This window comes from Dermacentor variabilis, chromosome 3 (genome assembly GCF_050947875.1).
Source record: "Dermacentor variabilis isolate Ectoservices chromosome 3, ASM5094787v1, whole genome shotgun sequence".
NCBI lineage: Eukaryota > Metazoa > Arthropoda > Arachnida > Ixodida > Ixodidae > Dermacentor > Dermacentor variabilis.
The window spans coordinates 171,932,545-171,960,044 of NC_134570.1; the positions used below are offsets into that span (position 1 = coordinate 171,932,545).

Genomic DNA, 27,500 nt, shown 5'->3' on the forward strand with positions numbered 1-27,500 from the left:
AAATACCTCTGGTAACAGAATATAAATACCTTGGTATATGGATAAACGAAGGCAATGGATATATGGAAACACAAGAAAAAACCATAACAGTAAAGGGGAAGAGAAATGCAGCCATAATGAAGCACAGAGCGCTATGGGGATACAATAGGTACGAGGTCCTCCGAGGTATGTGGAAAGGTGTAATGGTTCCAGGACTTACTTTTGGAAATGCGGTTGTTTGCTATAAATCAGGGATACAATCAGGACTCGACGGGAACTAAAGGTCAGTGGGTCGCCTTGCCTTGGGCGCTCACGGGAAGACTACAAATGAAGCTTTGCAGGGTGATATGGGCTGGACTAGTTTTGAAGTGAGGGAAGCTCGCAGTAAAATTGAGTATGAAGAACGGCTGAGGAATATGGAAGAAAGTAAATGGGCTGGGAGACTGTTCAGGTATCTGTACAGGAAAAACATTGATTCATAGTGGAGGAAAAGAACTAGGAAACTTACCAGCAAGTATGCGGCCTGTAGGGTGGACAACACAGCAACAAAGAAGGTCAAGCGGAAAGTCAGAGAGGCTGAATTAATCTCATGGGTGGCGGCAATGGAAAAGAAACCTGCCATGAGTAACTAATTCGGAGGAAAAAACGAAATCAGGAAAGAAACCATTTATGATAACTCAAAGGGAAGCTCGTTACTTTTCGAAGCGAGATCGGGATGCCTTAGAACACGCACTTATTAAGCGAGATATAAGAAGGAAGAAGAAGCATGTGCTTGCTGTGGTAAAGCTAGGGAAACTACGGAGCATGTTTTATTAGAATGTGAAGACGTCTACCCAGCGGTCGATTTAGGCACCACTGGCCTCCTTGAAGCCCTTGGGTTCAGAGGGAGCAGTGGTAAAGCAAACATGTCCGCAGTAGACATTAGTAAGAGGCGACTGGAGGATTGGTGGAAGAAAAGTAGGGAAACGACAAAAGACGGGAGACGTACAAAGCACAGTTTGCAATGGGGGATTAGAAAATTTGGGCGTGGTAGTTCATAGTGTTTTTTTGTTCTTTTTTCATTGTTTAACCTAGGTAGGATATTAGGCAGTATAGTAGCAAGAGCTTGGTGGCGCTACCCACCGCCCCGTTCCAAAGGGGACGCTCATAATATCCATCCATCCATTCCATGCGTGCAGACGCGCGTGTCGTCTGCTTCGCACATCAGTTTCGCAGCGATTGCGTCGGTTTCCATGTTTGCGTTCTCAGTGTTATTACAGTGTTGCGTGTTTGTTCTTGGTGTTGTCAAAGAGTGAGTGCGTGGCTGCTGTGTTCGCGTGCCTGTCATTACAAGAACTGTATGGCGGCGGTGAAAAAATGCTGAAGCTAAAGAGACAGTGCAAGGAGAGGATCTGCTTTGTGCCGTTGTGTAAAAGCGGTTACCGCTCGAACACAGAGCCTGTATCCTTGTTCGCTGCACCATCCGATGCGAAGCGGCTAGCAGAATGGGCAAGAATGATCAGGAGAACGGACAGAAGACTGACGCCAACTGCTGTGGTTTGCGAAAAACATTTCGAAAGCAGTTTAATCGAGCGCGCGTTCTCTGTCACCGTGAACGGCGTTGTCCACGAGATTCCCTGCGATAAACCGCGCCTGAAACCCGACGCGTGCCCACGATATTTGCTGAGTATCCTAAGGACCTTATGCCTAAAGTGCCAGAAAAAAGAAAAACAAGAAATCTGTGCGAGAAAGATCTAAAGCTTCCATCAAAGCGGCGCAAGCACGGCGAGTCACTTGCCTCTGAGCTGTGCTCAGCCATTGAGGGAGCAGAGACAGAGAGTCTCGAAGGCTTCCACCAGAATGCTGCTGTACCTGAAGAGTGCATACCACGCAGTAGCTTTGAAGCAGCAAGCGCGCAAAATCATGGAGCTCAGTACCTGCAAAACACTACTGAAAGTCGCCACCCGTTCAGCGACCCCTCTATTCCTGTCGCTTGGATGAAAGTGCCACCTCTGCCAGCAGAATCAGTAGCTGACGCTTATTGTGAAGCCGAAATAAATGACTTCGCCACCCTTTTCATTGAGAAAATGGCATTGTTCGAAAAGCCTTTGCCTAAGCGACAGTCAGTAGTAGCCACGGTTTACTTGAGAGGAAGAGAGAAATCAAAACAAGTCCTCACAACTCGTGATGAGGCCGAATCCCTGATCAAGTACGTTTCCTTGACAGTTCTTTGTGGTGGATGCGGCTCAAAGCCTGCTTCAAAGAAGCACACTTCCTACAGAGACATGTATTTTGCGGAAAAATGCTTGTTATCTACGAAGTCTGAAGGGGAGTTCTGCGTTTTCCGCAAGTACCAAAGAGTTCTAGCTCAAAACCAAGCCTGCAGGAGAAAGAAAAGGAAAAAGGCAAGCGCAGGGAAGCATGGCGAAAGGAAACACTGTAAGAACATTTCTCGAAATTTGTCGAGAACCAAGAAACGACTCGCAACTGCAAGAGAACAGGTGGCACACATGAAATAGCAAAATGAGACGGTTAGCGAAGAGACGTTTGAAAATAAAATTAAATATCTTCCTCACAAACAGCAACTCGCTGTCAAGAGCTGTTCCTCGCTGCAAGACGGAAGTCACGTAAAGGCATGCGATAAAATGATGAGTGGATCGTAGAATGCATGATGATGAAGATGCGAATCCCGAAGTTGTTCGAACATCTCCGCAGAGAAACCATTATGGTACTGCCTGGGAGAACTTGCCTGCAAATTAAAGGTATCTGTAACGCTTATTGAAGGGTGGCTTTGGCCTCAGTGCCAATATTTACAATGCCTTGACTGAAAAGACGAAGGCCATGGATGTTTACAGTCGACACGGTGGTCTCGTCATCGATGAGATCAAGCTTTCAGAGCACCTAAATGTAAAATCAGCAGGTGAGTAAAGCTTCATTACATATTCTTCAAAACTCCTGCGTACGTGAAGAATGGAGTGTTCTGCTAATCGGTATGATTTTCCTCAAAGGAAATGTATTACGATCGAACGCCCACATGTCTAAGGTGTTCTGCAATGTGTTGTTTTTTATTGCGGTGTTGATTATATGAACACGTATACTCCAGGTAAATTTCCGCCGCCGCCGTAATGTTCTGTGTGAAGTTAAAGTGCGGTAAGATCCATTCACACCCCGAGCGCCGTATGGTGTGCGTGTAACGGTGCGCCAAAAATTATGATGGTTTGATGCACACCGTCTTCCCGTGCGCTCAATGTTGGAGCTGACATACAAAAGCGGGGGGGGGGGGGGGGGGGAGTGTAGCTGGCTCCTCTAGCCCAGCCGTGGCTGCGCATGGCTGTTCGCGCGCCTGAGTGCATACGCTGTTCGCGCACCGTATCTTTGCGACGGGTGCATAGGGCGAGCCCAGATGGTTTGTGGCTACATAAACGCTCTCATTGAGTTGGAGGTCGTGTAACCTCAATTTCCGGAACGGCGGTGAAGCGAGAGGCATTTCCTCACCGCTGCATGTGCTCTCCACCAGAGTTCCTGTTCATCGAGTGCTGTCCGTCAAGAAGTACCGGTGCGCACGCGACACCGTACTTGTAAGTTTAATTAGCAAATCTTTACTGTAACCTATACGACTGATAAAACTACGAACCTTCGTGTGTGGTTCGTGTGGAGTGTACGAATACTTCGTGTGGTTTAATGCTTTGCCATCGCTATAAATTCCTCGCCTTTCATGTGAAACTATGTTTACATTGTTTTACTAACGACTGATATGTTCCAACCTTTCTTGAGATGTCAAAGTAAAACTGGATGTTCCTCATGTGCTTCTTTTCTACAATTAAGGTCCCATTGAAGGCTTTGTCGACCTCGGGGATCATACACCTGCTGACCAGAAGAATGTGCTGGCAGACCATGGCATGGTAGGGCTGTTTCAGCCATTTGCTGTTTAGCTGATTTCTTTTTCTTTCTTGCTTCGCTACCATATAGTATGTAAGGCGTATGCTCTCAGAAAATACTTATACCTTTATGCAGGAAACTGGACACAAATTCTTGGCGTTTTTGCCTCCAAGGGCAATGCGAAATCCGCGACACTGGCGAAAATCATTGTGGAAACAGCCATCGTTGCGGAAAGAGCTGGTCTCTTTGTGGACTGCATAACGTGCGACGGCGCCAGCTGGAATGGGAGCATGTGGCGGCTGTTTTGAATACACAGTGAGACATCTTATTTGAGTGCAATATGCTAAGTTGTTCTTGCAACGTTGTGCTAGTACTGCAGCACACGCTTTACGATTTTTTAAACTTGTGAATTAATCGCCAACCGTGGTGGAGCAGTGGCTTTGTTGTAGAGCGCGCTGCAAAGCCCGAGAGTGCGATATCAAATCATTGCTGCAGCGGCCGCATTTCGACTGGGGCGAAATGCGAAAACGCCCATGTACCGCGCATTGGGTGCACGTCAAAGCACCTCAGGTGGTGAAAATTAACCCGTACTCCAGTCACCCACCGCGGCGTGCCTCATAATCTTATTGTGGTTTTGGCATGTAAAACCACACAATTCAATTTCTTTTTAACTTAGGTAATGACTGCTTCTAATTGACTCGTTTTCTTAATTCTTTTACAAGGTTCTGCAAGCCACGTTCGGAGCAGCACCAAGCACCCAGTCGATCCGAAGAGGCAGCTGTTCTTTGTGTCCGATTTTCCACACTTAATGAAGAACGTAAGAAATGGATTTGTTGCAAAAGGGTACCTGACACCAACTGGACATGTCCACAGTGGTATTGTTCAAGCAGCTTTCGAAGCAGATCGGGAAAGTGTTACACTGAAGGTGATGCCGAGCATTACGAATGCACTCATTAAGCCGAACTGTTTCGAAAAAATGAAGGTGGACATCGCGTTTCAGCTCTTCAGCGATCAGGTCATCAAAGGGCTATTTGTGTGCAGGGAGCGCATTGAGTCTTCGTATGAGACTGTGCAGCCGACTGCAGATGTTGTGAAAGGAATTAATCGCCTGATTCGTGTCATGACATCACGGACAAGCGGAAAGGCGCTCAAGCCTGGAAGTCCAAGCATGCGCTTTTTGAAAAGGTTTCTTGAATATTTGCGAGAGTGGGAGCAGCATGCGAAACCGGCTGGTGGTGGTTTTCTTACACAAAGCACAGCTTCTGGACTAAGGGTTACCATCACAAGTATCCTTAATCTTGAAAGAACGTAGGTTAGGGCGTGTTGGTATTCCATAACTGAGGTTTTTTTTAGTGCACGAACAGGAACGAGAGACAGAGGCAAGACGCTGAGGCAAGACGACAGAGGCATAGCGCTGTGTCCGCGTCTTGCCTGTCTCTCGTTCCTGTTCGTGCGCTAAAAAACCTCAGTTATCCTTAATCTGTTGTCCTACCTGTCATCTACCGTGGGCTTCAAATATAATTTAACGTCACGCTTAAGCCAAGATAAGCTAGAAAACCTTTTTGGAATAATTAGACAATCATCAGGGTGCAACGACCATCCAACAGTTTCGCAGTTTCTCGTGACTGTCAACTTACTGGCATTTTATCATCTAACCAAACCACCCAGAGGAGGAAACTGCCCACAAGACTTGCTCAGAGCACTGCTGAATCCAAATGAGTTGTGTGCAACAACAGGCAGGAGCCTACTGGACAGGATAGACGGCCTTCTTGACCGCGGAAGTGTCAGTGAAGCTGAGGATGTCATTCAATCTCTTGCGTCCAGCGGTGAGCATGAAGCTTGCACAGAAAAAGGACTATAGTGCTTTGATATGCTATACTGCAGGTTATGTTGCACGAAAAATCATTGCCGAAAATTCTTGTCCCCAGTGTGCAGGCTGCCTTTGCGTAAGTAAAGCTGAAGCTAGTGCCGACGCTGCTTCATATTTCATTACCCATTTTGACAATGGAGGCCTTGTCTATCCTAGTCAGACCTTGTCAACAGCTGTGAAGGCCATGGAAGATGCTTTTACTGTGTTCTTCAGTAAAAACAAGTTGCATGTAGCGAGTCTAGCTGATTTTTCAAGTCATCTGCAGACACTGGCCTTTCCACTACTAGGGTCCCCAGAGCACGAAAAAGCAACTTTGACCGCAGTTGTAAAGTTCTAAGTTCTTATGAGGTTTCGTTTTTTTTTTTTGCAAAAAGCATCAACAAAGAGAGGGAAGCGCTAAGAGAACGGCAGAAGCTCCGAAACTGCGTCACTGCCACTAGATCTATCTTCATGTATGTCTGCATTATCTCATCTAGTGCAGTCTTGTGCCTCCGTTTGACTGTTGTTCCGCTTGAATAAAATATTTGTTACGCTGAAATAAAAGCTCTGTTTCCTATTTTTCTTCGAGTATATCAGATATAGAAAGAAAACTGCATTGTTTACCAGGTATAAAAGATTCATATAGTACACGGAACACCAGCAGTCCATTTTACAGGCTAACTTACTTATTATCATACCCTCGGGACCGAATGGGCATTATGAGCCAGGGGGTGGGTACATTGTTTACAAACAATCAAAAACATTCAAACCTATCAGGACAACAATAAGAAATAGGCAGAAACAACAGCAAATAAAAATATAAAGAAAGAACAGCGAAATTCGAGTCATTTCGAAAGATGATCGGCTACAGCGGTCTTGAATGGTTATGCATTAATATAACATTAATAGAACAGTAATATAACCTCAGCATTCTTTTATTTTATTAGAATAAAAATGTAACCTAACACTTACCTTTTAAAACTTTACGCTGCTATCATGGCTAGAATAAAAAACAGGCGTCCTTAGCTATCGCCTGAGAGACACGAAGGTGAACGCCTTGTAATGCTTACTGTAATTCACCCTAATGCTCATTAATACACCGTGGTCCCCCCTAAGTCAACCTAATCCACCTTAACCCAATCACTAATCAATCATTAACTAAATTTGGTAAACATCAATAATTTCTCATGCACGGCTGGGCATGCTTTGCTTCGCTTCTGGCCTTCCTTGGGTCGCGTGATACTTTCTGAACCTCACAACACAACCACTAAACATGGAGATCTAAGGCTTTTGCCTTAAAAATTACGTTTTCCCTTCGATAGAAACACTGGAGGTTCCACGATCGAAGCCGAGCTGGCACAAGCTTTTCACGCAAGCGACAGGCGCTTAAGAAGCCTGTTGTAATCAAAACACACCCTAATCAGTAATCAGCTGCCCACATTTGAACTGTGCTGCTGCTACGGCTTAATAAAAACAAAATGCGCAGCAGCCCGCTTGCCGATGCTGTGGAAACACGGCGGGCTACGAAGACAGCATGGATGGATGGATTGATATTATGAGCGTCCCCTTTGGAACGGGGCGGTGGGTTGCGCCACCAAGCTCTTGCTACTATGCTACCTAATATCCTACCTAGGTTAAACAATCAAAAAAGAAAAAGAAAACACTATGAACTACCACGCCCAAATTTTCTGATCCCCTATTGCGAAGTATGCTTTTGTACGCCTCCGTCTTTTGTCGTTTCCCTGCTTGTCTTCCACCAATCCTCCAATCCTCCACCAATCCTCTAACCTAGAGTCACTGGAAAAAAAAAAAATCAGAGTACCGCATTCGTTTTCCCCGCGCCGCCGACTTGTTCATTGGCCCAAACGTACCATCTGACCTCTGGGGTGCCATATACCTTCCAAGTGCCGGGCGGGCCGGCTGAGTTAGAGCGCAGGCAGCGCAGGTTCCCTACGTTTTTTTTGTGTGTGTGTGTGTGTGTGTGTGTGTTCGGATTGTCGCGCTCGCATTTGACTGCAAGGAAATCATGCCTGGCTGCTGCGCCTTCGGATGCAGCAACCGAACTGAGTCTGGAAATACTTTTTTCTAGATACCGACCGGGAAAAATGACCGAAAGCGTCGTTCTGCGTGGTTACACAGAATCGGCCGGGAGAACTTCAAGCCTACAAAAAACACCCGCGTGTGCGACGTACAAGTACACCTTGCTTGTGCTTTTCGGCACTGTTTTAGAAGATATTTAAGCGAAGTGCACGTGGTGTTAGCGATGCTACGAAAATAGAGAAGTGGTTCTTGTGGGGTAGGAGGAAAGGCTAGCACTATTTTCTGCAACCCATGCGGGAGCACGGCTCAGCGCCAGTAGGGTGGGGAGATGGGAATAAAAGAGAGAGAAGGTAGGAGGGAGAAAAGTAGAAGGTCGTCCTAGCAGCATCAGAGCAGCCCGGCAGGGAGGGCCCGGGAGTTCATTGCAGGGATCGTTCGCGTCTTGCACGCTTGACGCGGGTACACGTGTACGCGTTTGTTGCTCAACACACGCGGCTATTCCGTGCTCGTGGCACGCGAAGGCACACTTGTCGCGCGAGAATTTCGCGTCCTCACGTGCACCAGGTACTCGCATGATTTTTCCGCGCACGTGAGCGCGCTCTCGCCTCGAGTCACTCGACCCATATGGCACTTGTTTTTCGCAGATCGTGACGATCGCAGTCAATGAAAACATGGTCAATACGAGGCCCATGATACTTCCTTTTTTACACTTATCCTGTGCTCTTTTATACATACGCATTTCGGGCTTGAAACCAATGGCCAGGTGATATTCACAACACATGCTTCAAATTTTGAGCTTGTAAGCCGAGCACATGCAGTGAACTGAAGTCAGCATACATATTATGTTTTATGTTGAAATGCTACGGTGCATACCTAAAATGTTGTGGTTGATGCATAACAAGAAATACAAAACAACAGAACACTCAGTAGCTTTAGTTTCACTCTTTCACTATGCATGTTACATAAGCCGCTCTAAAAGCACTAGAATTGTATACATCGCCTATGTAACTTAGAAAAAAAATGCTGCGTCACCAGCGGGCGTTTCTGCTCTTTTTTTTTTTTACACAGGAAGCAAATCTTGGCAGTCTAAGAAAACAGTTATAAATAAGTTGAGAAATGTAGCCGCTCACGGAACGCACTAGACAGCCGCGTTCATAAATCGCAATGTAGCAAACTCTCGCTCATTATCAGTGTCCAGAAGTACATATACGTTGCTGTAATCACGCAAATGGCTCATATTGGCCTTCCACAAGATTTAATGCGCAATATGGTCATCGAAGTTGGTTTTTACGCCTGCTGTGTACAGATCGTCTTACGATCACGGCCAAACACCGGTGCGCAACCGGCAGTCGCAGTGTGTCGTGCGTATACGGCGGACAAAGTCGCCCTGCAGAATCGTAAACGCGCGGTATCCGTTTACAAACTAAATTAGATGTATCCTATTTAGCTTGTGAAATTATACAATGAACGTACGTGCTGTGACACTGTCAGGTGTTAGTTTCGTCCTACTTGGAAACATTCAATAGAAGACGGCGGTCCACGATGTTCATGCCCAAAAGCACAAGCTTGCCTCATTTCGGCTCGAAGTGACGAAATGTTTCCTTCGTAGCTCGCTCCGCGGCAGGGAAAGAAAAAATTGGAGGACGCTTAAGCTTCGCCTTCAAGAGTGGAACGCGACAGCGTTCCCGTCGACCCGCCAAGGGGTGTAAGACAATGGGCTACGGCCAAAGGCACCTAGAAACTACGGCCCAGCGATCACTTACGAGGCGCCCCGCATCGGACGCGGTGAGCGTCGAGCAACACAGCGTTCGGCGCGGCAACGAAACGTGCGCCTGAGCAAGCGGCGCACGCCTGAGCCTTAGTAACAGCTCGTTTCTAAGGCAACACCGCATTCACTAGAGGCGCTTTTGTACCGCTTTGAAGCATCGAACTCGTGGCTGAGTGGGACTTCCTCTTCAGCCACCGAGGTGAGCGGACGCGGAATGTCGGGCTCTTCACGAGCGGTCTCAGCGGCCAACCCGGGACGCGGTAACAGGATGGTAGCAGACGACGACAAGGATTTTGAGATTATTTTGCCGCATTTGCCAACAGGACGCGTCGTTTTGAACACATTGTTCATGCACGGAGATGTACGAGCGCGGCCATTCACGGTCGAAGACTTCCGGGACGCTTTGCACAAGGAACGGCTGCTCCCTGACGTTGTGGCTTTGGGTGCCTACCAGATCAACCATGTGTGGGCCGTGACATTAAACAGCCCAGAGGCGACGAAGCAGTTGGCTGGATTGAAAGAACTTCAGGTCAAAGGGCGACGCTGTCTCGTCATCGACCCGCAGGAGCAGCAGGTGAGGCTTCGGCTTCATTGGTTGCTGCACGGCGTGGCGGACGACGACGTGCGTACTGCGTTGGCGGCGTTTGGCAAAGTGACCGAGGTTACTCGGGAACGCTGGCGTGTGGAAGGAGTGAACGAGAAAGGTTCGACTACTCGGACTGTGCTCCTGAAGCTCAAGAGTGGTCTCAAGGTTGACGACCTGCCACACCAGATTCGTGTTGCCGGTGAACTAGCGCTGTTGGTTGCACAAGGTCGGCCTATGCAGTGTTTGCGCTGCCATGGTTCGGGACATGTGCGTCGCAAGTGCAAGGTGCCACGTTGCTCACACTGCCGGCGTTTCGGTCACTTCGACGCCGAGTGCGTTCGTTCCTACGCCGCAGTGACCGCAACAGCCGGTGTTGAGGATTCAACGGTGCACATTATGGACGTGACCGAGGCGGAGGACGCAGCGAAAGGTAGCGGGGATGTGAGCACAACTGGGCCACATTGCGACGCCTCAACGCCAGGAAGTGAAGATCGATCAGAGGCAGTACACAGCCCGCCGGACTCTGCGGCAAGAACGGCTGAGGGAACAGACGACTATGCAAAAGAAGTAAGTACTCAAGTGGCCGAAATTCCCACACACGAAGTGTCTAAAATGGGGGTCGTAAAAAGCGTCCCTCGTAGTTCAAGTGCGGACATGGACGCTTTCGGCGAGTCGCCGCACGCCAGCGGCGTCGCGGGGAGTACTGGCGTCAGCTCGGCAGTTAAAAGACCCCTGGAAGACGCCACAAGCCAAGGAGACAAGGTCGGCGCGCGAAGCATCGAGGGACCGCCTGCGAAGGCACCAACGGGTAGACGCACGAACCTCAGGGCAAGGCCTGGGGGCACGGCGGATAGGAAAGTTGACGACAAGCCACTTTCGCAAAGTGGTGAGACCGTCTCACCGGGCGGTCCCGGAGTCGTCTAGCATTGAGCTAGACGCGCAATGTAAGCGCCACGCTCCGGGCCTACCGTTTCCAGAAATCAACGATGGCTTCTCAAACGTCACTTACACTCGCCACTTTAACCGTTCGAGGTCTCGCCTCTAGGAAAAAGCAGTCAACTGTACCAGTTGTTAGTGGAAGAAGATCTGGACATTTTGGCTGTGCATGAGACGAAAGTGGAAGGAGCAGAGGAGACGGCGAACATGCTGCGGGGGTTCGCTGCACGGTACCACGCCGTTGTGAGCCACACTATCGGCAGGTCCGGCGGGTGCGTCCTCCTTGTTCGAAGGAATCCAGGACTGTCAGTGCAAAACGTTTCTTCGTGTTCTTCCGGTAGATTGTGCTGTGCGATTTCACATATAGTGATATTGCATGGCCTGTTATGTGTGTTTATGCTCCAAGTGTGGCGCAGGAACGCGTTAATTTCTTTTCTAACCTAAGTATTTGTGCATTGATAAGCAACTTGTTTTGGTTGGGGATTTTAATTGCGTTTTGAACTCAAGTGATAGGTCAACTGGAAGAATGGTTAGAGACAAAAGCAGTGATGTGTTGTCACAAATGATTGCAGATCATGAGCTAGAGGATATTGCAGAGTGCCTGGAGGGCTCCCGAGCTGTGAAGTACACTCATTTTCAGGGCAACAGCTATGCCCGCTTGGACCGACTGTACCTGTCAGTGGATACGATCCCAAAGTACCGCAGTTATGGTGTTTCGCCAATTTCTTTTACTGATCACTGCCTTGTAAAATGTCAAATAGGATCAAGGAAAGAGAGCAAGAGTTTTTCATGGGAGCATTGGGAATTGAATTCCAATTTATTAAGGGATGAATCTTTCAATGCAGCTGTGATTCGTGCAATTAAGAATATCCATGAAGATAGTGGGGAAAGAATAGGAGAGCAGTAGGAAATTTTTAAACAACAGATAAAAATTAAAGCGATAGAAAGTTCCAGCATTTTATTGTTTGAAGCCAAAAAGCCCCGCAGGGGCGTCTGCGTCAGCAGGCGTTTGGTGTGTTGCGACACCACGTACCCGAGCACACGAGGGTTGGACCCTCCCGCGTGTAGCCGTGCGCGGCTTAGCCGTGTCTGGGGAAAAGGGGATCCTGGGGGTTGAGCTGATGCCGGGTGTTTGGACCTTTAAGGCCCCCCGGCGGAGGCAACACACCTCTTTGGCCTCGGCTTCACATAGACGGCACTCTCGGGCTGACCCACCCGGGGGAAATCGGTAGTCGCCTTTTCCTGTCTCTCTCTCCTCAAACCTTCGTCTTTATCTCTCCCTTTTTGATCTTTCCTGTCTTCTTCTCTCTTCCATTTACTTCCTTTCTCCACGGCGGCAAGGGTTAACCTTGTGTATGTGCCCTCCCTTGGGTATAATATATTAGGTTATAGTGGCAGTGTACGGTTGGCGCCTGCAGCCTTACCCGTTTAAGTCCTGCAGCGTCCCCAAGTTGGGCTCCATGGTGGGTGGCCGCCATTGCTGCTGAAAACATACAAAACTACTATGGGAACACCCGCATTTCCCCGCCTACTTGATCGTCACCCTCAGAAGAGGGGACGCACCGAAGACTTAAGCACTTGTTTCAACCGCACGAAAGAGACCTACCCAAGATACCACGTAGTACACAGTGAGAATCCTGAAAAACAAGCTAGATTTATTTCTCCATTCACAGTAGCAAAATCTTTGACCGAAGCCTTAGGGTCAGGTTATAAGGTAACGAAAATGGCTAGCGGAGACCTTCTTCTTGAGATCCCTCAGAAACATCAGTACGAGAAGCTTGGCAGTCTAGTGACATTTGGTAACATACCAATCTCTATTTCACAACATCGTACAATGAACAGCTCACGGGGAGTCGTGTCAGAGGCAGACCTCCTAGACTTGACAGAAACTGAACTCCTGGAAGGGTGGAAAGAACAAAATGTTACTGACGTAAAACGCATTAAAATTAGACGAGACAACAAGGAAATCCCCACTAAACATCTTATCCTAACATTTTCATCCAGCGTACTGCCAGAAACAATCGAAACAGGATACATCAGGTTAAATGTTCGACCATTCATCCCCAACCCTAGACGGTGTTTCCAATGTCAGAGGTTCGGCCATGGCTCGCAGAGCTGCCGTGGTCAAATAACTTGTGCAAAGTGTGGAGTTCAGGGCCACCCCTCCGACAACTGCAGTGGCACACCTCACTGTGTGAACTGCACTGGTGACCATCCCGCTTACTCGCGCTCCTGTCCAAACTGGAAGAAAGAAAAAGATATAATCACCCTTAAAGTCAAGGAAAATATTTCGTTTAAGGAAGCCCGTAAAAGGTGCTCTCCTTTCCACAACACACCTTATGCTGATGCGGCGCGTCGGGGGGCGGCGTCGCAGCGGCCAATCCAAAGTGCCATGCCCGCGTGCAGCGAGCAGGCACCTTTGGCTCCTGCCCCCAGGGTGGAAGTAGGTAAGCCTACTCCATCCAACCAGCAACCAGGCCCGGCTACCCTTGGGTTGCCGGTCCCACAAGAGTTATCTGCGGAAACCTGCGCTGCACGCAGCGATCCCGCAGGACCGATAGCGGCCACGAAGGTAGGCGCAGCCGAGGCTGCCTCGACCTCCCCGGCCCCTCGCAGCGCTGGCAAAAGCCGGCGCAGCCAAATCCCACAGGGAGCCCCATCGACCTCAGGGCTGGTGGGCGCAGGTGTCTTGCCTTCCGAGGTGAGACACTCACGAAAAACTTCTCGCTCGCAAGAGCGCGTGTCCGGCGCCTCACAAGAGGCAATGGACACAACACCTATACCTACGGCGCAGCAAGCGCCTAAGGAGCGGCGAGGTTCCCTCGAGCGCTCCAGGAAAAACAAAACCCCGGTTACAGGGCCTCGAAAGAGCTCTGTAACCTAAGGCATCACCTCCCTTTCCGTAGACACAGCACTTATTTAAAATAAATATGGATACACAAATTATCCAATGGAACGTCAGAGGTCTTCTTAGAAACCTGGATGACGTACAAGAACTCATACACAAACACAATCCAAAAGTGCTGTGTTTACAGGAAACACACCTAAAATCAAAACACACAAACTTTCTCCGACAGTATATAACTTTTCGCAAAGATCGCGATGATGCTATCGCATCATCGGGAGGTGTAGCTATAGTTATCCACAAAAGCATTGCGTGTCAACATTTACAGCTCCAAACGCCTCTTGAAGCAGTGGCAGTTCGAGCTGTCCTCCTAAACAAACTCATCACCATTAGCTCGCTTTACGTACCCCCACACTACAAATTAAACAAACATGAATTCCAGTCATTTATAGACGAATTGCCAGAACCTTATGCTGTTCTTGGCGATCTCAATGCGCACAGCTCCCTGTGGGGTGACTGTCGTATAGATGCGCGAGGTCGTCTTGTTGAACAGTTCCTTTCTTCTTCTGGTGCGTGCCTTTTGAATAAGAAGAAACCCACTTATTACTGTCTTGCAAATAATACCTTTTCTTCAATTGATCTCAGCATAGTTTCCCCGTCTATACTGCCTGAACTGGAGTGGGAAGTTGCGAACAATCCTTACGGAAGCGACCACTTCCCCATACTATTAAGAACACTTAAAGAAAACGAATATCTACCACAGGCTCCTAGGTGGCAGGTCGACACAGCCGACTGGGAGAAATTCCGAACCATAACTAGCATATCATGGGATGACATGTCCTCGTTACAAATTGATGCTGCTGTGGATTACCTTACAGCTTTTATTAGAGATGCCGCATCTAAATGCATAAGTGAAGTAAGTGGCTCGGCATGCAAACGGCATGTCCCGTGGTGGAACAGCGAATGTAGGATCGCACGTAGGAATCAAAACAAAGCGTGGGGGTTGCTACGCGCTTCGCCCACTGCAGAGAATCTCGTTAACTTTAAGAAAGTTAAATCTCAAGGCAGGAGAACCCGCCGACAGGCCAGAAGAGAGAGCTGGCAAAAGTTTTTATCGAACATCAACTCGTTTACAGATGAGGCGAAAGTCTGGAACCGCGTAAATAGAATTAGAGGGAGACAAACATATTCACTCCCTCTGGTAAACACACAGGGTGATACGCTGCAACATCAGGCAGACTCACTTGGGGAGCACTTTGAGAGTGTGTCAAGTTCAAAACATTATTCGAAATCCTTCCTGAAATATAAGCAAATAGAAGAATGTAAGCCACTCAAAAGAAAATGTCCACAGAGTGAATCCTACAACTGCCCATTCAGTATTGCTGAGTTGAAAGCTGCCCTGAGCTCATGCAAGAGCTCTGCACCCGGATCTGACAGAATCATGTATGAAATGCTCAAAAACTTACACGATGACACGCAAGTTACACTACTCACACTTTTCAACACCATCTGGGATGCAGGGTACCTTCCAACCGCATGGAAGGAAGCTATTGTGGTCCCTGTTTTAAAACAAGGTAAAGATCCTTCCTCAGTGGCAAGTTACCGCCCGATAACCCTCACAAGTTGCCTTTGTAAGGTATTTGAAAAAATGATTAATCGGCGACTGATCCATTTCCTTGAAATGAGCAAAATGCTTGATCCTTATCAATGCGGCTTTCGAGAAGGGCGGTCCACAACCGATCATCTCGTACGTGTTGAAGCAAATATTCGGGAGGCATTCATACATAAACAGTTCTTCCTATCGATATTTCTCGATATGGAAAAGGCCTATGACACAACGTGGCGTTACGGAATCTTAAGAGACCTGTCAGAAATGGGCATCCACGGTAATATGCTTAACATAATGGAAAGCTATCTGTCAAATCGTACGTTCCGGGTAAAAGTAGGCAATGCACTCTCACGTCCTTTTACGCAAGAAACGGGTGTACCCCAAGGAGGCGTGCTCAGCTGCACGCTCTTCATCGTGAAGATGAACACGCTTCGCGCTTCATTACCTCAGGCCATCTTTTACTCTGTCTACGTGGACGACATTCAGATAGCTTTCAAATCCTGTAACCTCGCAGTGTGCGAGAGACAGGTACAGCATGGCCTGAACAAAGTCTCAATGTGGGCAGACAGGAATGGCTTTAAGATCAATCCTAACAAAAGCACTTGCGTTCTTTTTACAAGAAAGAGAGGAATGATCCCAGACCCTTGCTTAGAACTGGGTGGACAACAAATACCTGTAAACAAAGAACACAAATTTCTAGGTGTCATACTTGACTACAGACTCACTTTCGTCCCCCACATTAAACATCTTAAAGAAAAATGTCTAAAAACGATGAACATAATGAAACTCCTATCCCAGAGTACATGGGGTAGTGACAGGATGTCTTTATTGAAACTCTATAAAAGCCTCATTCGTTCACGCCTAGACTATGGTGCCGTGATTTATCACTCTGCCGCCCCGAGCGCGCTAAAGATGCTAGACCCTGTTCACCATCTGGGTATCCGTTTAGCCACAGGAGCTTTCAGAACGAGTCCCGTACAAAGCTTATATGCAGAATCGAATGAGTGGTCACTTCATATCCAGAGAACATACATCAGCCAAACATATTTTTTGAAAGTCCACTCTAATCCTGAACATCCCTGTTTTAACACCATTAACGACATGACATATGCTACACTGTTTCGTAATCGTCCTTCCGTAAGACAGCCTTTCTCGCTGCGTGTGAGGGAGCTTAGTCATGAAATGCATGTTCCACTTCTCGAACTTCGCCTAATGCATCCAGCCAAGCTGCTACCTCCTTGGGAGTGGCAGTTGATACAATGCGATACATCTTTCATGGAAGTTACAAAAAACGCCCCAGAGATTGCAATCCAAATGCATTTCCGGGAACTCCAGCACAAATACTCCTGTACGGAGTTCTACACAGACGCATCGAAGTCACACGACGGGGTGTCCTATGCAGCCGTCGGTTCATCCTTCTCGGAATCCGACGTACTGCATCCGGAAACTAGTATCTTTACGGCTGAAGCCTACGCAATATTGTCGACCGTGAAGCATATAAGGAAAACAAAACTCAGAAAATCAGTTATTTTTACGGACTCCCTAAGTGTTGTGAAGGCTTTGATATCGTTCTGTAAGCGCGAAAATCCTGTTTTAATTGAACTCTATTCCGTGTTATGTAAGGCATATGTATCTAACCAGCATGTGATTATATGCTGGGTGCCTGGCCATAGGGGCATCCAGGGTAACGTTCTAGTGGACCAGATGGCCACATCAATTTCATTACATGCAGTTAGTCCTACTGCTTCGGTCCCTGTCAAAGACCTGAAGCCTTTCTTAAGAAGCAAACTACGAAACCACTGGCAACGCACGTGGGACGAAGAAATAAATAATAAGCTCCACGTGATAAAGCCACAGTTAGGATTCTGGCCTTCCGTAACAAAATCACGCCGGACAGATGTCCTATTCTGTCGTATAAGAATAGGACACACATTCGGCACACATAACTATTTACTCACCGGAAACGAGCCTCCAACCTGCGGTAGATGCGGGGAGAGGCTCACCGTCCTCCACCTCCTTCTGGAGTGTCGGAAAGCCGAATATGAAAGAAACATTTTCCCATAGCATACCAGCAGCAGATCCCCCTTCATCCAGTAATGTTACTCGGCCCAGAACCGCTATTTGACACCGTCGCAGTTCTAAGTTATCTGAAAGATGTTGTGTTTCATGTTTTTAGCCCCACATGTTCTTAGCGTCTCCTCTCTTCAGAGGATGGCGCTATGATAATTATTTTTGAATAGCACATGCCTCTAGGCCCTTGTGGTTCAAGGGCTCTGGCGAGGCAGCAGTGCTCCAAGTAATTTTACCATCTTATATATTTTATAATTTGCATCATCCTTCTACGATCGATTTTAATGTTCATAGTACTCGTCATTAATCATCGCCATAATTTTATAGCACATAGATTTTACGCACTTTACAGCGACTATTTTTAGGCCACTTTACAGCCAAGCCACATCTCCATAATACATTGTCAACATCACCACTTGTCATGGCGCTCTTTGGCCACACCTGGCCCTTGCGCCATTAAACACCACAAATCATCATCATCATCAAGCCAAAAAGAAAGAGCTTAAGATGATTTTTGAAAAGCTAACAGCGCTTGAATGCGAAACGCCAGGTGTGTATGCCGAAGATCTGCGTAGTATCAAACAGAAACTGGAGCTTTATGATGAGAACCGTTATCGCGGAGCGCAAGTGAGAGCAAGGGTAGACGCGATGGCTATAGATGAATGTCCAACAAAACGCGCACTAGGACTCGAAAAAAGTCGCGGCCGGCGGAACCATATAGATGTCATTGAAGATAACGGGATAGTAATGACAGACAGTGACAGCATAGGACGTGCTTTTGCTCGACATTACGAAGCGCTTTTTGCTTCTAGACCTGTGAATGCAGAGAGGTTTAAAGAAGAATTTCTTGAGAGAATGCCACGACTGCAAGATGACACCAGAACAGAGTTGGAATCACCCATATCACAAACGGAAGTAGAAAACGCTATAGATAACTTGAATCTCGGCAAGTCCCCAGGGCCTGACGGTCTGAGCGCTTCGTTTTACAAGACGTTTAAAAAAGAATTGTCTCATCTGCTTCTTTTGTGTCTTCTTTTGGGATGTACTTCAGAGGACTATCAAAAAGGACTTTCCTTTCGATCCACAGGGTATTAGATATTTATGTATAGAAAACGATGATGGACTGCCATTCGACTTTATTATGCTAGTTGGCCTTCACTGTCTATGGCGCGCCCGTATGGCGGGGTATCACTGCGATCCGGATGCTCGGCCTGCACGAATGCTTTTCCGAGAATGCATGTCGAGATTTGTGGAAATTCAGAAAGCACAAGATTGTGTACCTGCGTGGCTGTCAAGGGTGGAACCCTTGACCGCGCTCAAAGAATTCTAAAATAGTCAGCCCTATAAGGCTGACACTTGGTGCTGAAAACTTGCAAATTTGTCTTGTCTCAAATGTCATTTGTTGTTTGATATAGAAGTACAAAACAGGCAATGAACAAAAAAAAAACTCGTGGCTGAGTGGTAGCGTCTCCGTCTCACACTCCGGAGACCCTGGTTCGATTCTCACCCAGCCCATCTTGCAAGTTGTTTTTTTATTCATGAAGTGTCTGCCGGGATTTATCGCTTACGGCCAACGCCACCGACGCCGACGACACCGGCTTTTCTGCGACACGAGCTCCTTAATGCTGTCGCGTTAAAACGCGTGCATAAGCTCCCGATAGCAGCGCTAAGCTGCGGCCCACAATCGTAGCACAGTCCCAGCAGTAAACACGATTGGCGTGCAAAACAACCACCGGCTGCATTACTTCGCACAACATAACATTTTATTCTCGTTCTTAGCAACCATTATCTCTGGGAATAAAGTATTTGCACTTCAGTAAAAACTCAACCCGATGTGTCACCGAATATCAAGCTCTTCCAACACGGCGGCCTTCCCGCGACGCAGTCGTCTTAGAAGGTATGTGGCGGTGGCCGCTCAGTGTTGCCAGTCAAATCCCGACCTTCGCGGTACTCTGAAATTTTTTCCAGTGACTCTACTCTAACCTCTATAATAGCGCCCCTTGAGGCTAAAATCCCTCAATAATTTCAAAGTATTGACAGGCTTTGATCCAGCCGACGACGCCAGTGATAGGCTGAACGGTGACATGTGACCTTGCTCCGCCCCTTTGCCGCCATGAAAACGGCGCAGTGCGCGCGTTTCGCCTGTTGTGCTATGCACATTGCTGCGATAATTTCGTTCCGGGAGGGCCGAAATGCCTTGTTGCTGTGCGGTTGGGTGCCGAAACCGGACGAAGGATGGCAAGAAGTTATTTTGCATCCCGCGCGGCAACCAGAACCTAACCAGAAGAAAAGTATGGTTGCACAGAATTTAACGGAAGAACTTTGAACCGTCGCTGACTGCACGACTATGCGAGGCAAGTAACGTAGAGCGATACGAAGTTGCGATAGAAAGTATACACGTGCGTGTGTCGAGCTGTGATAGTATTTCACTCGAGTGCATGAATGTTGATGGCCGAAGTTTGTGGTGAATATTTATTTTAAATCGTTATGAGCCCGCTAGCTGAATAGCTCAGTATGACCTAGGATGCGAAGCACCGAAATGCCTTGTTGCTGTGCGGGTGGGTTCCGAGATCAGACGGAGGACGGCAAGAAGTTATTTTGCATGCCGCGCGGCAAACAAAACCTAACGAGAAGATAAATGTGGTCGCATAGAATTGGACGGGAAGAATGAACCGTCGGTAACTGCACGTCTATGCGAGGAAAATAACGTGGAGCGATACGAAGGTGCGATAGTATTTCATTCGCGCGCATGAATGTTGACGGCCGAAGTTTGTGGAGATTATTGATTTTAGTGCATTATAAGCCCGTTGACTTAGCAAGTGCAGTATGACCTGGCATGCAAGTAAATAGTGTGGCAGAAGCGCATTAACTAGCTGACAAAATCCACATTGCGTTACGTGCGCAATTTCAGCAAATTTCAGCAGCGAATTCTACTTTTATACTTTCCTGTGTTTGTGCACGCGTTATTAACTGCGCTTCACAATATGTCCAAAAAGTCGTCCAACTCTGCATATGCTAATCGTATTTGGTGCATTCCATATGTGAATATAGTCCTATGTGCCTGCATTACTCTGATTTTGAAAACAAATTCTGCATAGCCACTGCTATTGGCCATCAAATAATAAAGTGTAATACAATATATCAAAGTACCTTACATACAGTTGCGAGCTTGTTCCGTCCAAGTTTCCCTTACACTGGAAGATGTTTCAATAATCGGCGAAGCCATTTTACTGATGAAAAACCCACAACTGCAAATTAACATAAGAAAAACGCCAGATCCGATACAAGGATTGACAGCAAAACACAGTGCAGTGATGGCTAGGGCAATCCGCGTGCGTTTCGTATAAGGGCCCTCTAATTCTTACGGGGCTTTAGCGGTGCACGGAGGCGAAAAGGCATAAACACAACAATGCGCGTCATGATTCAAGTTTACGTGACGACGTCGCACGGTTCACGAGAACAGTCTACCGCATTCACACACGCGCACACACTACGCTCTATGTTGGTGTGCCGCGAGATTAGATCGCTCTGGCAGCCCGAACACAATCGAGGAGACTCGCTGACACGATACCGCCGCTTCAGAATGTCACGACAGTTGCACTGCCTCGTAGCATTGAACCGCAAGACACAACAGTCGTCGTGTAATCGCTACACGACAGACATACTCAGCGTCAAGAAGACTTTGGCGCACTCGTTTCCACACGCACACATACACAAGATGTTAAGTTACCGTGAGGGTCGCACGTTTCAGCGACGTTATGTCGAAAGTTTTTCGGTTCAAGCGACTGTCAGCCTTCTTTTTTACACGAATTCTTCGTTCAAAGTAACCGCTATGTGTACGCAGCACACTTACAAACAAAATAATTAACAGAGCAAACGGGATTAAGCGCAAGCAAACGCCAAGGCTCGCGCGGTGATTGAGCGCAAACGAACGAAATGTAAACATGCGGATCGAGGCGATCAAGCCCTCATTCCGCTCTCCTGATCGTTTTTCTTTCAGCGCTCATTTGAAATTAAAGGACTAGATTTAGCATTTCGGGCCCTTCTTTCGTTTTTCACCCCAGTCAGGCACCAATAGGTTTTATTTCCGCGCGTGTGCAGATATTTTTTCACCTCACGAATGCCGCGGCGCCGCAGTTTAGCGTGGGCGCCGTCTGCTACAGGAACTTCCTAGGTGGCGCGCGCGGCAGATGTCGGTCAGGAAAACAAGGCAAGGGATACGAAAACTCAAGAGCTGGTGGGATGAAGAGGTTAAGAAGGCCATAAAGAAACGTCAGGAAGCCTCCAGGGAACACAGGTATTCCAAAAGTAAGGGAGAACCTGAAGCAGAAGTAGAGAGGAAATGGGTAAACTACATAAAATGCAAAAGGGAAGCATCTTATTTGATCAACGAGAAAATCAAGACAAAAGGGTCCCAATGGCTGTCAAAAATAAGCAATAAAAAAGATAAACAGGCAGCTAGAAAATTCTGGCAACATCTGAACTCCTTGGGTAATAGGACAAGCCTAGAGCAGAGGTATATAGTAACAGCTCAAGGTACTCGGTTAGAAGGAGAGGCGGCAATGGAGCATATAGGAACCATGATGAGGGAAAAATTTACAGAACAGACAAATGGTACATGCAGTACGTCGGAGAGGGATAGCCCGGTCAACCCACTGCTTTCACTTGGACAAAAAGAGTGGGAAAGGGCGGAGAAGAGGGTACCAAGTAGCACATCGGCAGGCCCCGATGGTATTCCAATTATGTTAATAAAGAAATTGGGCCCGAAATCTAAGAAAGCATTGAGGGAAGTGGTGAGCAAAATGCTAGTGGATGGTAAAGTACCTGACGAATGGAGGCTAAGTAGGATGAGAATGATATATAAGGGAAAGGGGGACAAAGCTGACATAAATAACTACCGGCCTATAACAGTGACGTCAGTGGTTTACAGGGTGGTTATGCAGATTATAAAGGACAGACTGCAGGCATGGGTAGAGAACGAGGGGGTACTTGGAGAGCTACGAAATGGGTTCCGGAAGCGTAGGAGGCTAGAAGACAATCTGTTCTCGCTAACACAGTGCATTGAAATAGCTGAAAAGGAACACAGACCCCTATGGCTGGCTTTTTTGGACATCAAGGGAGCCTATGACAGTGTACTTCAAGAGGGCTTGTGGGGCATTCTGGAAACTTTAGGAGTGCAAGATGGAGTAACCAATTTCTTAAAAGATATCTATAAAGGTAATCGGGTGATTATACAATGGGAAAAGCAGGTTTCGGAGCCTGTGATGATTCGGCGGGGGCTTAGGCAGGGGTGCCCATTGTCACCTCTGATGTTTATGCTGTACCTACAAGGTCTAGAGGCCAAAATACAGCAAAGCGGACTCGGCTTCAACCTATCATTTCTCAAGCAAGGAAAATTGATTGAACAGTCATTACCAGGACTGATGTACGCGGATGATATTGTATTAATGGCTGACAATGCAGAAGATCTGCAGGAATTAATGGACATATGTGGTACAGAAGGAGACAGGTTAGGCTTGAAGTTTAGCAAAGAAAAATCAGCAGTCATGATTTTTAATCATAACAGTTGCGGCGAGCATAAGATACAGGAGGCCACGCTGGAGATAGTCGATAAATACAAGTACCTTGGGGTGTGGATAAATAATGGCATTGAGTATCTGACAGAGTACGAAAAATATCTAACGACTAAAGGTAACAGAAGTGCAGCGATTATGAAGAGTAGGGCACTGTGGAACTACAATAGGTACGAGGTAGTACGAGGGATATGGAAGGGGGTAATGGTACCAGGCCTGACTTTTGCCAATGCAGTTCTATGTATTAGAACAGAGACCCGGCAACAGTTGGAAATTAGGCAACGTGGTGTGGGTAGGCTCGCTCTGGGAGCACATGGCAAGACACCAAATCTTGGAGTGCAGGGGGACCTGGGATGGTCTTCTTTCGAGGGCAGAGAGGCTAGTAGCAAGATAGCATTTGAGGAGCGATTGAGAAAAATGGGGGAAATTCGCTGGGCTAGGAAGGTTTTCAGTTACTTATACACGAGGAATGTTGACACGAGGTGGAGGAAGCGAACTAGAAAATTGACAAGCAAATACTTGGGCAGTAGCGGGGGAACAAGTAAGGAATCATCTGTCAAGAAAAAGGTTAAGGAGGCAGAGAGGGGTATGTGGAGTACAGAGATGCAAACCAAATCGGCATTGGAGACATACAGGACGTTTAAGCAAGAAATAGCCAAAGAAAATATTTACGATAACTCTAAGGGAAGCTCATTGTTGTTCGAAGCCAAGACAGGTGTACTGAGGACTAAAACGTACCGAGCCAAATACCAGGAGATAGATTTGGTGTGCGAGGCGTGTAGAGAGGAGGAGGAAACGGCGGAACACGTGATACTTGCTTGTAAACAACTTCACCCTGCAGTTGAATCTAACGGGGAACTATTCAAAGCCTTGGGTTTTAAAGACAGTGAAAGTAGAATAGACTTTGAACAGGTAGAAATAACTAAACGGAGGCTATCTGATTGGTGGACAATATCAACGCAAAAGTAAAGGAGTAAATACATAGGTATGCATGCATATAGAACCATTAAAGGCTAGGTGGCGCGCGCCGCCGCCGCCCGATTCAAAGGGTTGAGCCACAATCATCCATCCATCCATCCATCCTACCTTGCTTGAGGCCAGTGTTGCGCTGGCTGTATGCAGCGGAGGCAATTTTGGAACCGCAATTACGCGGTGAGATTTCGACACCGTTTACACCATCTATAAGACACCTGGAGAACATCATCAAACGTTTTGGCTATGCTTATAGCTACTTTTCGATAACAAAAAATTTCGATCTGGCTATTTTTAGGTTACATATTGAGATCATTTGGCGATCTTTTGTTGGGGCCATCTGGCAACCCTGCGCGGCGGGCATCTAGTTTTATTTTTTGGTAAAAGGGGCATGGTTTGCTGCAAGGTTTGAAGCATTGTGAAGTTGCGAAGTTGACCACAGTTGTCGGTCGTCCTTGTCATGCGTGTGTGTTTGTTGCGGACGCGGTGGCCTTAAAGGTGGTTTCAGCAAATGTAAGTTATGTGTGCACAGTTATCTCGCATCAGACTTTGTAACGTGAGTAGTTTGTGTACCTTGGCTGATGGTGGTTGCGTTGGAAGCATGTAAGGTTCTGACTGGTGTTGTATACCGGTGTCACACGTGCACTTTTATCGCGATCGGCACCGATCCGGATCGAAATTCTCGACTGCGATTGGCTCTCTCGCGCATTTTATGCAAATGAGCCAATCATGACCGAGAAATTCTATCCGGATCGGGCTTCATCGCCACCAAAAGTGCGCTTTGTGACATCCGTATAAGTCGCGGGCCGCTTGTTTCCGTTGCGACGATAGATTGGTTTTTTACTGGTACTGCTCCAGGAAAGCACATGTAACCGGCAAACGGAGGCCTCAGGAGAGCACGTGAGATTATAATAGAGGAGGCGGCGCAGGATCTCCAGGGCACCTAAGCGGTAGCGTGCTAGGGGGTGTTTGCATAAAAAATTGGCTGTCCGCTGTTGCGGACAGCCGATCTTGTACACCCCTGGCACGCGCAGGCCTCGGTGAGCCCCAATCCACGGACCAGTCCGGGTTGTAGCTTTGGTGTCCCCGTTGTCGCTTTGGTGTCCTGGAGGCGCCGCCAATAACCCGAAATAATGACACGTTGTTACTAGTCAAAACACGATTGAAGAAATATAATTACGTCCAGCCGCTGCCTTGTGACGCTAAGTTGTGAACTACCGCGTCCCGCAACTTCTGCAGCGCCAGTCAAAGATTTGCCTTCAACAGAACTCGCGCTCATGCTACCCATGGTTCAAGCAGGAGTTTCTTTTTTTGTGTGTGTGTCAGTTCACGGATCGCTTCGCCCAGAGAAAGCAGAAAGCGCTACGACCTTTAGGATCCTGAACGAGACGTAGTGCCGTCGACAGCTACAGGCAAGATAGTCCTCATTTGTAGGGAGCGCGTGCGAAGACTCGTCTTTCATGGCAACTGCAGAGACTGTGCTTCTTGAAAAAAAGTGCTTGAGCTGTGATAGTGACGTTACACCTTTGTTGTTTTTCAAGCTTATATGGCAGCAATGTTCCATCAAACATGTGCCATCACAGTGAACCATGACAACAAAAGTACTTTAATGACTCCGCAAGAGGTCCCCACAGAGCACAGTGGTTAGCAGTGGTGTCACACTATAGTCATTTAATTACCGTGGAAGCATACTACATTTCTAGTACAAATATACTAGTACAAAAATTTCATTTTAAATTTGTTCGAATATAAGGGTAACAAGGTCTGTTTGACTCTACAGGGAGAATGGCTGATGCAAATATAGACTTACAAATGGTTTTGTTGCCCGAGAACAGCGGTTGTTGTGCAGATGCCAGTTCCTGAGTGAAGGCATAGAATAGCCAACTTCTGCACAGTAATTTGCATTTCATTAAGTAAGGCTGCCCTGCCTCCCAAATTGCGCATGTGGCTGTAATGTGGAGCATTCTTTGCGAACTTCAGTCACTTTCGAGTCAATCTATCCTCCCACGTAGACGGGGCTCGCAGTGCCTACCAACTACAGATGGAGAATTTTATGACATTTTAAGGAGGTGTGAAAAACTGCCATGGTTCTTTTTCAGAAAAATACAAAAAATCGAAAAAAAAAAACTTGTGCACAGAGCTATGAGAAACCTGACAAATTTGTTTCTCTAACACTAAAAAGAATATGATTGTTACATTATTGCATCACAAAAGTCCCAGCAATGTTTCTGGGTTCAAAATCTAAGCATGATTTCAGATCAAGGCATTAATTTCACATCAAAGCGTCAAGACTGACATTTGTGTCAATCTGTGTCTGATTACTTTCCGTTTGACACATCAATGCTCTGCTGTGCAGCGGACAAGCCTTCGAGACTTTCAGGTTGGAGTGCGCGCACACAAGTTCATAAATGCTGCCCCCTGGGAGGCCGTTGCATAGCTTGGTGGGGACATTTTCACACTCGGACCAGTTCTGTTGTCATGCCGCGGAAGAGGGGGGGGGGGGGATCTGCAGTAAGCGACAAGCGAGGGGGCTCATGGGTTGGCTGAAGCAAAGTCCTTGCCCCCCCCCCCCCCCGCTGTTGATGGATTCAGGTGCTTCGCAGACTCCCAAACTCCTTCTTTTGACCAAACATTTAGGTACCTCGAAAGGAGTCGCATCACAACAGACGAGTTCTGAGGTGAAGCCTTCTTTTTAGTTTTATCCTGGTTTAAAAGAACGAGAAAAGCCAGGTTTTCTTTCTGGAATTTCCAGTGTTTTTTCAACCACTTAGATCTCTACTACCAACATGAGCTGTTGGGTACATGCTCATGTTCGCATTGCAAGCATGGTTGCGGCATTGTCATTTGAGCTCCTTCATCTGCCTCTCGCCTCTGATTCTTGAGTACTACCTGCGCCGAGCCAGCTGGCACGCGTAAGAAGACTTGGGTAGTGGTGGCCTTCGCACGAACAACAATTCACAAGCAAGTTCACAAGCAAATGAACATAAATTTCTAGGTGTAACATTTGACAGGAAGCTCACCTTCCTGCCTCACATAAATGCTTTGAAAAAAAAAAGTTTCTCAGTCCCTGAACATACTCAAAGTGCTGTTGAGAAAACACTGGGGAGCCGATAGGACTTGTCTCTTACAAATTTACCGCTCTGTAGTACGCTCTACCCTGGATTATGGATGTATAGTGTATGGGTCAGCAAGACCATCGTACCTGAAACGGCTAGATCCAGTACATAATTTAGGTTTGCGTCTCTCCACTGGTGCATACAGGACATCACCTATAAACAGTCTCCATGTAGAAACCAATGAGCCATCGCTTACAGGTAGAAGAGCCATGCTCATATGCTCGTACATTCTAAAAATCCATTCGCTTCCCAAACACCTATGTTACTCCATAGTCACAAGGTGCCCATCAAGAACACCG

The 27,500-nt window shown here is 47.2% G+C and overlaps 1 long non-coding RNA gene and 1 pseudogene across 1 annotated transcript in view; both read left to right on the top strand.

The window, feature by feature from the left end:
• The first annotated feature begins 1,335 nt into the window (after positions 1 to 1,335).
• On the top strand, positions 1,336 to 6,226 carry LOC142574902 (uncharacterized; annotated as a pseudogene).
• Positions 6,227 to 24,477: 18,251 nt separating this feature from the next.
• Positions 24,478 to 27,500, top strand: part of LOC142576524 (uncharacterized) — a 32,075-nt gene continuing 29,052 nt past the window's right edge. Inside the window, exon 1 of the long non-coding RNA XR_012826864.1 lies at positions 24,478 to 24,598. This is a non-coding gene — a long non-coding RNA (uncharacterized LOC142576524). The remainder of the gene's footprint in view (positions 24,599 to 27,500) is intronic.